The sequence below is a fragment of the Colias croceus genome, chromosome 4, assembly GCF_905220415.1.
Source record: "Colias croceus chromosome 4, ilColCroc2.1".
NCBI classification, from domain to species: domain Eukaryota; kingdom Metazoa; phylum Arthropoda; class Insecta; order Lepidoptera; family Pieridae; genus Colias; species Colias croceus.
In genome coordinates, this window is record NC_059540.1 from 10,297,112 (window position 1) to 10,313,368 (window position 16,257).

General features: G+C 31.3%; 1 protein-coding gene across 1 annotated transcript in view; it reads right to left on the bottom strand.

Moving 5' to 3' along the window:
• The window catches only part of LOC123690870, a 62,781-nt gene extending 57,853 nt beyond the window's left edge, over positions 1-4,928 (bottom strand). Inside the window, exon 1 of the mRNA XM_045634971.1 lies at positions 4,827-4,928. The gene's annotated coding sequence lies outside the window, so the exon portion shown is untranslated. The remainder of the gene's footprint in view (positions 1-4,826) is intronic.
• Between the last annotated feature and the right edge of the window lie 11,329 nt (positions 4,929-16,257).

Genomic DNA, 16,257 nt, shown 5'->3' on the forward strand with positions numbered 1-16,257 from the left:
ATAATAAGAGCTTGTAATAAGAAAGATTTATTTGACTTTTTTAACCATGTAACTATGATGATATTGTAACTGCAAAATTAATGTACATATATGAATAGTTTTCCTTAATATGCTTCGTATTAAAATCATTTAAGCTAAAATATTATTAATTATGGGTCACTGCAAAAATGAACCTAATTCTTTTGATTTTTGATCGAATACAATGAAAATCTTAAGTATCCTTTATAATAGCGCTGAAATAACAAAACTCAGCATTCTCCGTAATTAAGCTCACGCTGCTCAGTTAGAGATGACTCAGTAACATTACACGTACAATTTTAAATGTCATTCATCATCATCATCATCATCAGCCCATATACGTTCCCACTGCTGGGACACGGGCCTCCTATGAGGGTACAGGCCATAATCCACCACGCTGGCCAAGTGCGGGTTGGCGGATGACACATGTCGTCGAACATTTTTTTTTTTTTTAATTCTTCGACATGTCGGTTTCCTCACGATGTTTTCCTTCACCGTTCGATTCATTATTCAATTCATATATAAATGTCATTATTTTACTGTAATACCAATTAACGTATGACGCACATAATTGTAACGGATAATAACATGTGAAACATAATGCTTGAATACGCAAAAGATTGTATATATTGCTGTGAGATTGCTGATTATAATCTTACTCACGCGGTTGTCTCTCAACAAATTGTAGAACATTAGCTTGCATTTCAACACAATTTTATATTAAACTAGCTGTGCCCTGCGGCTATATCTAGACTCCTTAACGTCATTATATTACAATTTCTTCGTGTATTATCAAGAAAATATTTGATACTAGCTAATACACAGCTGTGTATTGCGGTTTTACCCGCAGTGCTCCGATCCTGATGGTCTTAGCGTGATGATATTATAGCCTATAACCTTACTTGATAAATCGGCTATCTAACACGAAAATAATTTTTCAATACGGTTTCTGAGATTAGCGCGTTCAAACAAACTTTCCAGCTTATAATATTAGTATCTACACATAAAATCCAACTCTGCTTTCAATCTTACGGTGACATGTCATGTGGATCAACAAAGGGTCCAAGGGAAGTACTTGATGGAGCCAACAAAAATATAGACTTACCATCTCAACCCGGAAAGGGTTGGCAATTAATTAAGAAAACAATAAAACAACGGTCTATTTAAATAAAGAATCCATTGAAGTTTAACTGCATAATGATGTGGTTGAGTTTGTATTTTTTGTACTTTCCAGCAAGCAAATACATTTACCGAGAAAAATACTTATACAAGTTGAAAAAATAAACAAAATTAAAAAATATTTGTTTTATGAGACTAGTTAAGAGATTAGAACGGAATAAGTTGTTTAAAATCTACTTTACTACCGTTCCTCCCACGATAGTTGCATCAAAACAATAATTAAATAAGTTCTTAAAAATAAAACTGTAATTAACGGTTTGCGTTTTACAATAGTAAAGAATATCCTATTGTAAAATTATTATATTATCGTAAATTTCCTCAAACATGAAAAATGAGATTCCCAAAATTCTCAGAAGCAATGTATTCTCAAAATTTTATTCAAATTTCTGTAGAGCTCGAACAACGATGAAGTTTCCCTGAACTATATTGCCAGATAAACAAAAACATTTTATATCCTAGTCGATTTATTATAATATTATAAAGCTGAAGTTTGTTTGTTTGTTTTCTTAATCTCGGAACCTCGGGTCCGGTTTGAAAAATTATTTCATTGTTAGATATTCCATTTATCGAGTAAGGCTTATATCATCACGCTAAGACCAACAGGAGCGGAGCACTGCGGGTAAAACCATGGAGGACAGCTATTAATATTATAAAACTGAAAAGTTTATTTGTTTGCTTGAACGCGCTTATCTCAGGAACCACGAATCCGAAAAATTATTTCAATTGTTAGGAAGTACATTTATCGAGGAAGGTCAAAAAATCACACCAAGCAATGCTGGTAGAACCACGGGGCACAACTAGTATAAAATATTTTCTTAGTAATACAAGAAGAAATTGTGAAATAATTTGACGTTAAGGAGCCTAGATAGCCGTGCAAAGCCTCGATTGGAAATGACATTGCCAACTAGGTCAGTTATTTCATACGTGAGCCCTGTCCACCATTTTGTTGTAAAGACCGTTAAACCGTAGATGTAGTCTTGTACCTAATTGTTATTATTTTGTAGTATTATACATAGTCTATAAGATCAGTCAATTTAATATACAATGATATTTCAATGCTACAACATAATATTTAACTCTATTAAAATAAAATACATGTATTCTATCCTATTTTTTTTAACAATTATGACCTAAGATATGGCTGATTTTGATGATACAATTCATGATTATTTTTGAGGAGTTCAAAAAGCATACTGTTGTGGTTTTGAAGAGCTTAGAAACCTTATTGTCAAGGTTCTTAATATTTCATAAAAACAATTTAAAAAAATATTAAAAAATATTTTTGCAAGTTTATCATTTATAACGATTCATTATTCCCTATGAAATAAAAAACAAACACATACAAACAAGAAGAAACAAATGCTGACCCTGACTTCAAAACAAATTGCTTAGTATTTATACTTATTCTTTTATTCATAACCAACAAAGGTGGCGAAAAATAAAAATCAACTGTTATATTTTCAACGTTTGTGACTCGAAAAAAGCCGCAGATTTTCAGTCCCAATGATATTCAAATTGAGATATTTCTTACGTTTCTTTCTTGCTTCTTAGCATTAAAACGTAAATTTAGTTCTCACGGAATAATGAAGATGTAATTCTGTCACCGTTGAATTTTTATAATATTCAAACAATTTATTATTATATTTCACTTAGTTTGGGACATGTCGTACATTAATTGTAAAACATAAAATGGACAAATAAATTTATTTCATTTCATATTAACAATATTATTTGTTATAAATTAAAAGTAATATAATTGAATGATGTAAATTGATGTTCATTGTAAAGTTAAGCTGAATTGATTTGGTGTTAATTTGTATACCAAATAAAGGTTAACAAAGAGAGTGTTTTTGGAACAAAATGTATTGAAATAGGTACAATGAATAATTTTCACTCGGTGCCAATTCCAATAAATTCCGAAACTAAAATAAAAAAATATTGTGATTGGAATATGTGATTTCATCGCCAAAATTACAAGTATTTTCACACTTATCTAAGAAATACTTTTTTAACGGGTTCGTCCGTGGGTGAAACCGCGCGGCACAGCTAGTTATTTATGTATTGATTTTGCTAACCATTATCGCCGCTCATATTATGATGTCATCTTATAATTAATATAACAATTAATTTCAAATAAATTTTTGATAAATCAGTGTGATTCCACGTGGTTATTATATATTTAACTAGCTATGCCGCGCGGTTTCACCCGCGTGGCGCCGCTCCTGTTTGTCTTAGCGTGATAATATTTATCCTATATTACTCGTGGATAATGTAGCTTTCGAATGGTGAAAGAATTTTTAAAATCGGTCCAGTAGTTTATGAGCCTATTCATTACAATCAAACAAACAAACAAAGTTTTCCTCTTTATAATATTAGTGTAGATTACATTAAACCTTGAGTTTCTTGACAAATAGTGTTATTTAATTAAAGTGAAATATCATTAACAGATTTCTGTACTAATACAGAATTGTAGAGTAATTTGATTATCACCAGTAATTCTATAATAATAATTAATTAAAGTGATGTTGTACTAAAATCTGGAAATTGTGTCACCTGAAAACAATATGATTTATTACCTAACTAAAGAAACTAATATCATCTGCTCGAAATTTATAAGCTGTTATAAATGCTACATTATGTTAATTGAAAAAATATTAATTTGCATATTATTATTTTCTTAATATACTTTATTTGATTATTCAATATAAGCTTAACAAATTTTATGTCTTTTAAAAGTTGATTTTCGCAGTGATTGTGAAAATTATGTAGAATCCTTAATTGTGGCATTTTCATTATTTATTGCTATAGTTTTGGATTTAATAGAAATGTTGAATTAAATATGCTCTTTATTGTTTTAATCATTTTGCAGAGTAAATAAAAGGTAAAAACTGTGTGTTGTATAGTAATTATATTATATTGTTAAGCATCTACAAAGAGCTACTTTTGTTTTATTAATATACCTACTAGCGGTCCGCCCCGGCTTCACCCGTGGTACATATTTACATTTTCTCTACATAAGAGCCTCGTACTTCAAGGAATATTTATTTATTATAATTATTAATAGTAAAATATATAAAGCAAATCATTTTCATAATCAAGTACCTAATAGGGGTCAAAATCAAGTTCATTAAGTTAAATGTTTTAAAGTTAAAAAGCTTTTTATATAATAAAAACTCTTTAACATTTATAACCAATTACAATCACATTAAGATAATATTTTCAACACCTCAATATATATATGAAGTTCAATTAAAAGCAAAAGAATAAAAAACAATTCTTTACCTCCTACTAAATAATATTGAAATGAGTAAGTTTGAAGAAAACTCTTATAAGAAAAAGAAAAGCTTGCTAGCTTTTAAAGCATTTTCCGTTTCCTATTTATGTAGTAAGTATCTATATAACAATATACTAGTTAACAAAACAAAAAAATACAACTGAAAACTTCATCTTTTTTGAATTGCTTAAAAGCACTCACTGCACTTTTTTACAATTTTACAACAATCACAACCAACAAACAATATTTTATCTGAAATCTATCAAAAGACTGTTTCGAACATTCTGACAAATTAAAAAAAAATTATAGCATGTATTTTTTTTAAATTAATAAACTCCATAATATTTAAACTTACCATTTACTAAAACACACTACACTACACAACACAAGTTACGAATGAACTTCGAACAGCGCACGTGCGGCCCACCCTACGCGTGACTCTACACTGCCGTATGAGCGTCCATTCAGGCCCTAACATCCTAAGAGCCCTGTCAGTCAAGCGCTTTAGCTTATAGTTATATGCAAATCTTTTAGGCACAACTACGGAGTGTAGTTTTCTAATTGGGCAATGATACCTACATAGCTGCCCCGCAAGACGCTGTTCTTTTTTTCTAAATTGACTTTTTCGTGTTTTCTCTAATAAAGAACCTTCCTTATGCCTTAACGAAAACGTTAATAAATGTCGAATTGGTCGAGCCGAGCTGCGAGCAACACATTTGGCGATTCATTTTTGTTCCATACAGACAGATATGTGGAAAGTAACAGCAAAACAATTACAGAATAGATTTATTATAAACGTAGCTTTCCGGCCGCGACTTCACCCTCTTGTCTAAAACTTAACATACCTATAATATTTATACCTCCTTGAGAACCACACTATCTATTATAACGTACGATAGCGACATTCCAAATTGTGGTTAGTTTAAAATAATATTCACATATACAAACACTTGTAAAAGTTTAATGTATGAAAAAGTTTTGAGTTTGAGCTTACGCTCTACACCACACGCTCTACATTGGAATATTCTATGTAAAAGTAAGTGACGTAAATTCGCATTTTATTTGTATTACATGAACACTGATAATAAACTAATTAGTTTAGTAAACATACACTTTAAAAACTTGATAGTCGTACAAGCATTGAATTAAATCCGTCCATTTAAACTGGATCAAAATCGAATCGAAAGATTACACCTTTTAAACATGTAAACAGCTGACATTTAAACGTGTAAACATACAAACTTATAGGTAAGGCTAATAAAAGCGTGTAAAAAATTCTAAACAATTAAATAGGCTACTTGAACAAAACCTCAGACAAGAGCCTAGTCTAGATAATGCACAGTGAATTGGCACTTTTACTCTTAGACCAAGCCACAGACCAAGCTTACAAGAAGGCTTGCCTTTCTTTTATGAAAATACGTTGACATCCAGACTATTAACAGTGAGTCATAAAAGTTTTATTTGTTCGATTTCCACTGTTGGAAAATATCGTAAATGGAAAATTACCTTATTTAAAGATTGTGTGTAATATTGTACTGCGTAAGCACTGTTGTTTTTTGTACATAGATTTTCGCCTATTTTGTTTCTTTGTGCAATTAAGTATTTACTATCTTATTATTACATAGATAGTTACATTTTATTAAGACGTAATAATTACTGTAGTAATATATATTTAAAAAATATATGATAAACTATAGATAGCTGTTTTCTTTTTTCTTAACAAATAACAATATTATAATTATCATGTTATTTATCATTTTCCCTAAAAGAAATAACGAGTTCCGTTGACAGTGAGAGAGAAACGTAGCCCCTGGGTATTTATAAGATTTCGCACCGGTACTAAAGAAACTAAAAAGGTTTTTGAATAATTTATTTTTATTTAGGCATTCTATTTGAATTCGATTTTTTAAAAGCTCAATAGAAACTAGGCTATTTGGAATTATATTTTTCAAGCAGACATTATATTGGTTTGATTTTTTTTTTTGTTTTTATTAAAATGTTTTTTGCTATTAAATTGTTAATTAAGGAAAGTAGAAGCATCTCGAAATTCAGCGCACCTTTATATTATGGTCAGTATCTAAACCAATGAACTTAGACAATAACCATTTTCTATTCAATTCTGTATCCCTCTATACTTATAGCTTTTGATTTTTACATATAAAGTTACTTTAAAAGAGTAAAATTCGAAAAGTAAAGGGGAATGTTAAAGAAATATATTGATCTACGTGAAATTAAATAAATGAAGTTAAATTATTATTTCATGAGCATAAATATAAAATGACAATATATTTTGCTTACATGTAGCCTCTGCATGAAATCATTAAGGGGGTGATAGTGATATAATCTGTGACGCAATGTTACCGCAGCACCGATTTTCAGTGAGCCCTTTATCATCACTACATAGATAAAACAAAGTCAAAATTTTGATGCTTACCATTTTCCCATAGACATACCATAGCATTATTTTTTGTATGTAGAAATGAACAAAAAGAAAAAACTGTAATAAAAGAGCTTATGAAATGATGCAATAGGACTCGACAATAACAATACTCAAAAGAAAAGTAATTAGAGGCATGAAACGTTGTTACAGCTACTCAGCAAATGCTGCAATGCAGTTTTTACACTGATTTTCAGTGCCCTTTTATAAAGTTAAAAACTTACGCATAGATATATCCTTATCTTTCTTTCTTCCATGACATTTAAACTAAAGAGTTAGAAATAAAAAGATCGCACAGCTAAAGCTCAATTTGTTATATAAAGTTTTTAAGTACGATTTATAAGTTACTAGCTGTACCCTGCGGCTACCCGCACTGTTCTTGTTGGTCTCAGAGTGATGATAGCCTTCGTCGATAAAAAGGCTATCTAACTAGTCCGATCTAAAACAATTTTTAAAATAAAATATAATAAATCGGACTAGTAGTTCCTGAGATTAACACGTTCAAACAAATAAACAAACTCTTCAGCTTTTAATATTAGTATAGATTTTATCCAACCCGACGCGGACGTTTAGAACATTTAACTGTGAACGTGATAAAATAAATATCTCGTGGATTTCGATTTTTAAACTCACCTAGTCAAATTCAAACAACAAAAAGTTTTTAATTTTTGAACGAAACTTTATATTCGAATTAACAAAATAACGTTAATAATAATTTATAACCATGTTCATACAATAATAATACAAGTATTTACGCTTTGTATTTATAATTATAAAGCACTAAAGAGTTTTTAATAAATAACTAAGACTCGCACATAAAACTTGGCTGAATACACAAAAAAAAATGTAAAAGGAAATGCGACTCGCTTTCGCGGGCTTTTTTCTGTCTGTTGCTTTAGGCAACCCTTTGGCGCGAAAAAGGCAAAGACTTATTGTTATATTCGTTTTATAGAGCTTATCCTTTTTATGTTAATTCTTTACCTAACAAACGTAATTAATCTAGGGCCATCGTAAAAAGATTTTTATCAATTTGTACAAAATTAAATGAGCATAATCAGATTTTTTTTTATAGCTTAGGTCATTGAGATAATATTAATATGGAGACGATACCGCCTACATCACTTATGTTCCACTCAACATACGTCATGTGGCGTAACTGCACTCAGTCGCTTGCTCGCTCATTGGCGCGAACGTCACGCTCATTTTTTATTTGTTTTAAAGTGAAACGCATCAAATATGCCTACGTGTGTGTTACGATATTGCACAAATAATACAAAGAATACGGAAAAGTGCAAAGGAATAACTTTTCATCAGTTTAGTAACTAGATAATAATTTTTAAAACTTAGTTAGAGCAAAATTTTTGGCGGGCGACATTTTGTCATAGATTAAAAATTTAAGATATGACATTGGGCATGAAATAAGTGTTGTTAGTAATAATTGCTGGCGTATATTTTTATAGTATAAAATAATAATTTTACATATTTAGAAAAGCATAGACTGGTTGTTAATTGAAAAAAGGTGAAATCATGAAATATGAAAATCAATTACTCAATCACCAATTTTATTTGTTAATTGATTTTAATCAAGTTTTTAATTGATATTGTATAAGCTACTGACTTGAACGTATAATTGAATTATTATTTATTTATCTGCACTAATATTATAAAGAGGAAAACTTTGTTTGTTTGTTTGATTGTAATTAATAGGCTCATAAACTACTGGACCGATTTTGATGAAAGGAGAATGCCCATTTTTGGTACTGGTTTTTCTCATGCATCAAGACAACAATACTATTAAAAAAAATCTCGGCAATTTAGAGGCCTTCTTACCATCGGAAAATATATTTTGAACAGGGAATGTTTTGTAAAATCTAATAAGACATGTAATTGTTTAGATCCGTTATTATAGATTTAGTGTCCATTACCGGTTACCACGGTAACCAAGCGGTAACTTATTACATTTACTATGGTAAATAGCTAAATGTATTAATATCGATTATTGTTTTCATTGAATTACAAAAAAAATCAATTAACATAAAATCACTCTTTAAGGTATTGTTTATACACTGTAGGTTGTTTTAACAAAGATAGTGAAGTAAAATAATATAAATATGTATATATATAAAAAAATATTATTATGACATAGCTTGGTAGGTAACCAGTTATTTCTTATTTGTTTCTTTCTTCGAATATGTAGTGAAAAAATGATTCAAACAACAACAACAACATGTAAACCGAATAAAAACTCAATTGGCATTTTTTAAGTATATATTTAGGTTTTCTTGAAATCCGTCCCGAAAGATTTCTGGTGCCTACCTACACTAGCCGATGAACAGATAGACTTTGTCTGAAAGCAAAAGCTCTACGCATAGATTAAAATATATGTTAATCGAAAAATAACCTTTGGACGATAAAATGTTACCTAAATCACACATAAACCTAACTAAATCGGGGTTATTTAAGTTTTGAGGTTATTTCACATTTTTCTCAATATCTTGAAAACCCCTGTTTTTATCACAAAAAAATCAATTGGTAAAAATCTTTTGAATATTGAAGAACCCTCCAAAACCACTCTGGCATTGACGCAACACTGTACTGTGGTCCATACTTTCATGGGCATTCTTCTTTGGCACAGACAATCTTAAGACCCTGAGAAAGAACATAGGCTACTTTTTATTGCGAAATATGTGCCACGGGCGAAGCCGGGGCGGACCGCTAGTTCAGAGATAAGTAATTAATATTTTTTCTATTCAAGGTTTCCATGTCTGGGCCGTGAAGAAAGGGAAAAATTATTTTTTTTCTAAAAAAGGCTCAATTTGTAAGGAATAAAACTTCCCATAGCCCTGACTGAACCTAAAACGTCACTATTTACATCATCCTATATTATATGCCAGATATTGTTAGCCCCGCGTAGTAAAGTCAGTTTATACCTAAAATAAATATTAAGTAAGTACAAAGAAAATTTGAAGTCAACGTGCATGTAAGGAGTGGCACCCAATAAAATAGACAGAATAAAACAAAGTGTCGCCTCTATAGCGGTGAGTCAGTGACATCGCATAATCTATGACTGTCTAGCCGTCATTCGCGCGCCCAGCGCCGCCGCGCTTGGCGCACAGATTTTGTTCGTGGTGTCTGCTCCATATTAATATTATCTCAATGGCTTAGGTTCATATTGTTTTATATTTTAGCTAAGATTCGAATGCTTTATAAATATACATTTTTTTTAATAAAAAAAAATCAATCACGAGGAGGTGTTCGATCCCGCGTCTTTCATATTGTTTTCTTTTTATTCAAAAAAATGTTTAAAGGATGTCACAGATTAAAAAATGTACCGTTTTTCTATTGACTTATATTAAGGACAACATCATTGATAAAAAATGGTGATTTTTAGACTCCGTGAAACGTAAATTGTGTAGTGTGATCGAAGCGTCTCAGCCAACCTTTAATTCTATTTACTGAAATTCTATAGCTATTTGAATTGTAGATTTTATAATAATTAAACATGACAACTGTCTGTCTGTTGTTTATTAATTTGAATACTATTTTGTTTAGATGGAGACTTCTGGGTCTCTCAGTTCTATTGTGTTATAGATTTAGGATAAAGTACGTTTCAAGGGAAATCAAATAAATATATTAAAAACTAGCTTCCGCCCGCGACTCCGTCCGCGCGGATGTCGGTCTTCGCGTGGATGGTTTATTTCTCCATTTTGAGTAGGTACCTCTGACAATAAAATCTTATAAATATCTATTGGACCCAATTCCCAAATACGGCTAGGCCTATAATAATACGCAACGTGTGTTCGCGGTTCTACGGAACAACGTCTATGGATAAAACTGAAAAATTAAGATTAATTTTTTTCTACGTATTTTTCCAGGATAAAAAGTATCCTATTTTACGCCCAGGATAATAAGGTATAATTATACCAAGTTTCATCGAAATCGAACAGCTAGTTTTCACGTGATGCCTTCACATACAGACAGACAGACAGACAGACAGACAGACAAAAATTTTTTAATCACATATTTGGGTTTGGTATCGATCCAGTAACACCCCCTGCTATTTATTTTTTCAATATTTTCAATGTACAGAATTGACCCTTCTACAGATTTATTATATTATGTATAGATAAATAAATTGTTTGCTTATTCGTATTTTGCTCATAAACTTATAAAAAAGTTTGTTTTAGTTGATTGTTTCTAAATGCATAAATCTACCATTGTCAATATTGTATTCATGAAAACTATAGTTTATTTACTTAATATGGATAAGTTTAATAAAAAAAAAATTTTTTCACGCAAAACTAGGGAGTAGGTTTAATTTTTTTGCTGTTAGAACACTGGGGAACTAAGACTTACCAAAGTCGAATACAAATTACTGCATTATAATACTACGTACTTAGGTGTTTGTAACGAGTACACAAGTCTTCTTACGGCACTCATGGCATCAAAGGACAGGAAGAGAGACTCGGTATTCGTAGACGCTATGTTTCTTTGCAAAGGCACCAACTTAAACTACTATAACCCATATAATAATACACATGAGTTTCCATACAATATGTATGTCACTTCATCGCCGATGTAACAGATGTAGATTTATTAAGATTAGTACAAAGGCGTTTTATTTCTCGAACGAAAGGCTTTTCACGCGAGTGGAGCCGTATAATACCTGAATTCTTATTACTATACCCACAATACGTATCAAAATATTCATCGAGATTACGATAGCAGTAATATTTTATATCATACACGAGTGATCTATCGATGAAACTCAAGCGGTTGAATTTGGTATTACATTTACAAAGCGTAGGCGTCCGCCCACACAATTCTCTCACGCGTCCTACTATAAAATACAGATTTAGTTACGCGCGAATAACGTGCGTAGGACGTGCGAAGGTTTGATAAACTTTAGTAAAATAAACAGGCGTATTACGCTTGGTTTGGTTTATTATTATAGAAGAAAAAATGTAGAATATAATACACAGTTTGAACACTAAAATCTTTTCACGTGTAACATTATACAAGAGAAAGACTAGGCAATCTACAAATCATAACAGTATACAGTAAGTATGAACAACGTAATATTATGTAGTCCAGTAAACTACTTATATTTTAGTTACTTAATTTATTTTGAGATATTAAGAAATGTTGTGTTTCTATTGCATGTTTTTAAGCTATTGCTTATCTTCTATCGCGGGCCTTGAGCGCGGGGACCGAATCGAGAAATTCCGTAACGAAAAAACCTCACGCTCCCCACTCCGACGGGCTCGGAGGTGTGGCTTGAAGGCATGCTATGCAATAACTTTACCGCGGCAGTCCCCGAGTGCCTTTTTTATTTATTTATTTTCCTTTGAAACCCAGAAATAAACACGATTTTCTCGTTGAGCTTGAGAAAATTCAATCGTTATTTGAATTTTCTCAAGCTCACATCTACTGTGGTATTAAATTTATAATTAATCACGGAACTTTGAAATACTAGGATACCCGGTGAAGTTTTAAAAAGCGACTGCTCGAAACGTGCTAATGTGCTGAACACATACCATGCATAAATCATTTTCCCTTTCACGGTGCCTCTTAGACCCTTGTAATGGCGAAAATTTTTAACGAAATTTCAAAACTTCCGTCCATTGTTGGTAAGCCATAAACGAAGAGTTTTTTATCATGCCAGCAATACATCCTTAAAAGTTGAAGTGTATGTTTTTCTTTTGATAATGTTTTTTGTTTTTTTTTTGTATTGTTATCTTTTCTTTCTTTGGAAGAAAGACGGATCCAGAGCATAAACTTTCCTCTTGAAAACCAAGCTGAAATACCTACACCATTAATTAGTGAAATTTACTGCATTGCGTAAGAAGTATCCTTAGGCGTTAAAGTTAAAAACAAACAGTATAATAATGTACCTTTTCGCACAAATCTTTCTAATAACGTCCAAAATTATTTTCTATTTTTTGTTTCTATTCTGTCATATCTGTCTCAACAGTCATATATCTCTTTAATATTATATTATTGTTCGTGTAAAGATAAAGGCGTAAAGATAATCCTCTCCTTTAATTTATGTAAGTGCCTACATTCATAATAACTACTAAAGATTACAGGTCCATTCACAATCTCTCCAGGAGCATTCATAATGTTCCGAATATAAACTTAATTTACTAAAAGAGCAATATCACTAACTGCTTTAAGAGTACTGTAATTTATTTTTAATTAACCCAGTTTGATTTAAAGCAAGGAAGAGAGAAAATAAAGACAATCCGTCCAAGCTAACGAATTAGTTAAAATGTACAGACGTTCCGTTTCCAACAAGTACCCTTTTACAATTTTTCTTTAAAACTTTACAGTGAAACTTCACGGAAAACTCCGCACTTCGAATTGGATTTAGTGTATTTTGCGTTAAGTATATAAATTTTGTTGTAAGTACATTTTATTATATAGAATACTAGCTTACACCCGTGGCTTCGCCAGCTTTGTCTAAAACCTAATAAATTATATACTTAAACCTCCCTCTTGAATCACTCTATCTATTTAAAAACCGCATCAAAATACGTTGCGTAGTTTTAAAGATTTAAGGGGCATAGGGACAGAGAAAGCCACTTTGTTTTATACTATGTCGTTATAATGATGTCAATTTTTAGGGTTCCTTACCCAAAGGGTAAAACGAGACCCTATAACAGCCTCCGCTCCACTCGGCTCCGGCTGTATTTCATAAACTGTGATAGTCTTAAATTTTGCACAAATAATGTATTTCCATTGCCGCTATACAACAAATACTTAAAATTAAAAAAAAATGTACTGAGGGGAGGTTCCTACATAATACAATAAATGATTTTCTATAGATGATAGTACGGAACCTTCGTAAAAGAGTCCGACTCGTACTTGGCCAGTTTTGTTATACTTTAATGAGTTATATACTTTAATTATCCATATAAGTATATTATTCTAAGATCAGTAAATGGTTATCATACTATTGCATTAGCCTAGTTGAAATACATTATATTATGTGCAAGCAATTAACACTCAGGTGTATCTAATACACTGTAATACCTCCATTTAATTAATCTCAAATATATATATCCAATATCCGACAACATAATACATACGATTATATAATAATATACTCCTTGTACATAATATACATAGCAATGGAGTCCATTTAAAATATATTAATGATTTTCACTCAATCATAATAAATAAAAGAGAGGATAAAACCAAATAAAACATATAAAATTACATGAACAGCACTGAATAGGTAAACCTCTGAAAAACAAGCGTATAATATTCAAAAGAATTAATTCATAAATTAACGAGTGCCTTATTACCCTTCCCACTAAAAAAGATTTCACTGTCATTAAATTTAGATATTACATGGTACGTTCAGATGCGTGGCAAGTAGCCTGGCAAGCAGCCCGGCAAGCAGCCCGTGCGCTTATGGTACAAACAAACAAACACGGGTGCATGCAAAAACAACATGCTTACATGCTTATGCCCGTGCTTGTGCTCGTTGAATGTCACTTTGCACGCAAGCTTCTTAACCCACCAATATATGCAAGAACAAAACATACAAGACCTACACAAGCATTCTAGAAACTACAAGATTCTATTCCACAAAGGAACAGCGAACGTTATATTTCAGAACATTGGAACGTATTACGTCGAGATATTCTGACCCATTAATTTCCGAGTGGGCACGATTCGCTGCGTTTTTATTTCTGCAGCAGATTCTGTATACATGTATGTCGTATATTGTCGCATAGTTGCTGAAATTCATGACTTTACTTTTACTTAGTAAACTTTAAATTATAAAGCTAAAGAGTTTGTTTGTTTGAACGCGCTAATCTCAGGAACTCCTGCTCGATTTGAAAAATTCTTTCGGTGTTAGATAGCTCTTTTATCGAGGAAAGCTATAAGTTTATATTAAATCATTACGCTAAGACCAACAGGAGCGGAGCAGCAGTTAGTCAAAAGATAAATACACAAAAAAGCTGATCAACCTGGTTGGTTAAATTTTTTATTGTTTTGGTAACATAGGTAGTCAAACATCAACAAAATTAATCGTTTTGTGACTACAGCGTTTATGACATATAAATGACTTTATTTTGAAGCTCTAAGCAAAGGAATGTTATTAACTTTATGTGGCTGTGTTTTTTTCATAGTATTGTAGCTCTGGTTTCAGAGATTGGTTTTCAGAAGCTATGTATTATATGAGAAAAGGTGCAGCCGTTTCCAAAAACTTTTTGACTCTTCGAAAGATGAGATTTAAATTTTTCATATAATTATAACTAGCTGCGCTCCGCGGTTTCACCCGCGTGGCTCTGCTTCTGTTGGTTTCAGCGTGACGATATAATATAGCCTTTCAAATCAGACCAGTAGTTTTTGAGACTAGCGCGTTCAAACAAACAAACTCTTCAGCTTCATATCAGTATAGAGTATAGATTTATCAGCGTTGCTTAGTACCACGTAGTTTGAGTATACATAATTTAAACTACTATAAAAACAGTGTATAATAAAAACAGGCCACATTATTTACAGACATTTATAATATTTTTAAAGCAATAAAAATAATGGAAATAAAATACAAAGCCAACATTTAAATAACTCCAAACCATAATCTGCATACCAAATTTCAGTTAAATCCATTCAGTAGCCTTTGCGTATAACAACAACAAAGTTTTTAACATGTTTTCGTATAAAAATACTATATTCACTCTCTGATATATGAGCATTTAAAATAAATGGTTCACTTCACCAGATCCATTTACGTTTTATTTTTATAGTAAAAATAAATAAGAGTTTTTTAATCGTAACTTAACTTTTTACAGAAAAAAATATTTGCATGTGTCTTTTTATTATTTTGAATTAATTATGAAAGTTTAATCTTACGCTGTGTTCTTGCTGATTGTAAAATCAAACATTGCTTAATGATAATATTATGTACTATATTCAATCATTTATATGTATTATTTTTTATCTTTAGATACCTATACTTAAGGCGAACACGAAGACAGAGAGAGCAGCCTCGCGAAGTAATTGTTACGCAAAGCAGCTCTGTCTATGTGGACATCATATTCGAGAATATTAACTTATAAAAAACAACAATAACTACAAAGTACACATTATGTAATTCGTCATTACATAAAATAAGATTGGTCAATAGTCCAAATCCGATCTTTCTGAAGCTGAAGTAGCTTACTTTCAGCATTGTAGGACGAGAACAACCTTTTATATCATCTCGATACGTGTAGGGAATACTCTTTTATAAGTACCAGAAGTCGCTCACTACGTAATATAAATACATATTCAACCCAAACACTTTTAAATAAATCATATTTAGAAGATAAAAAAAATAATAAACGCAGGT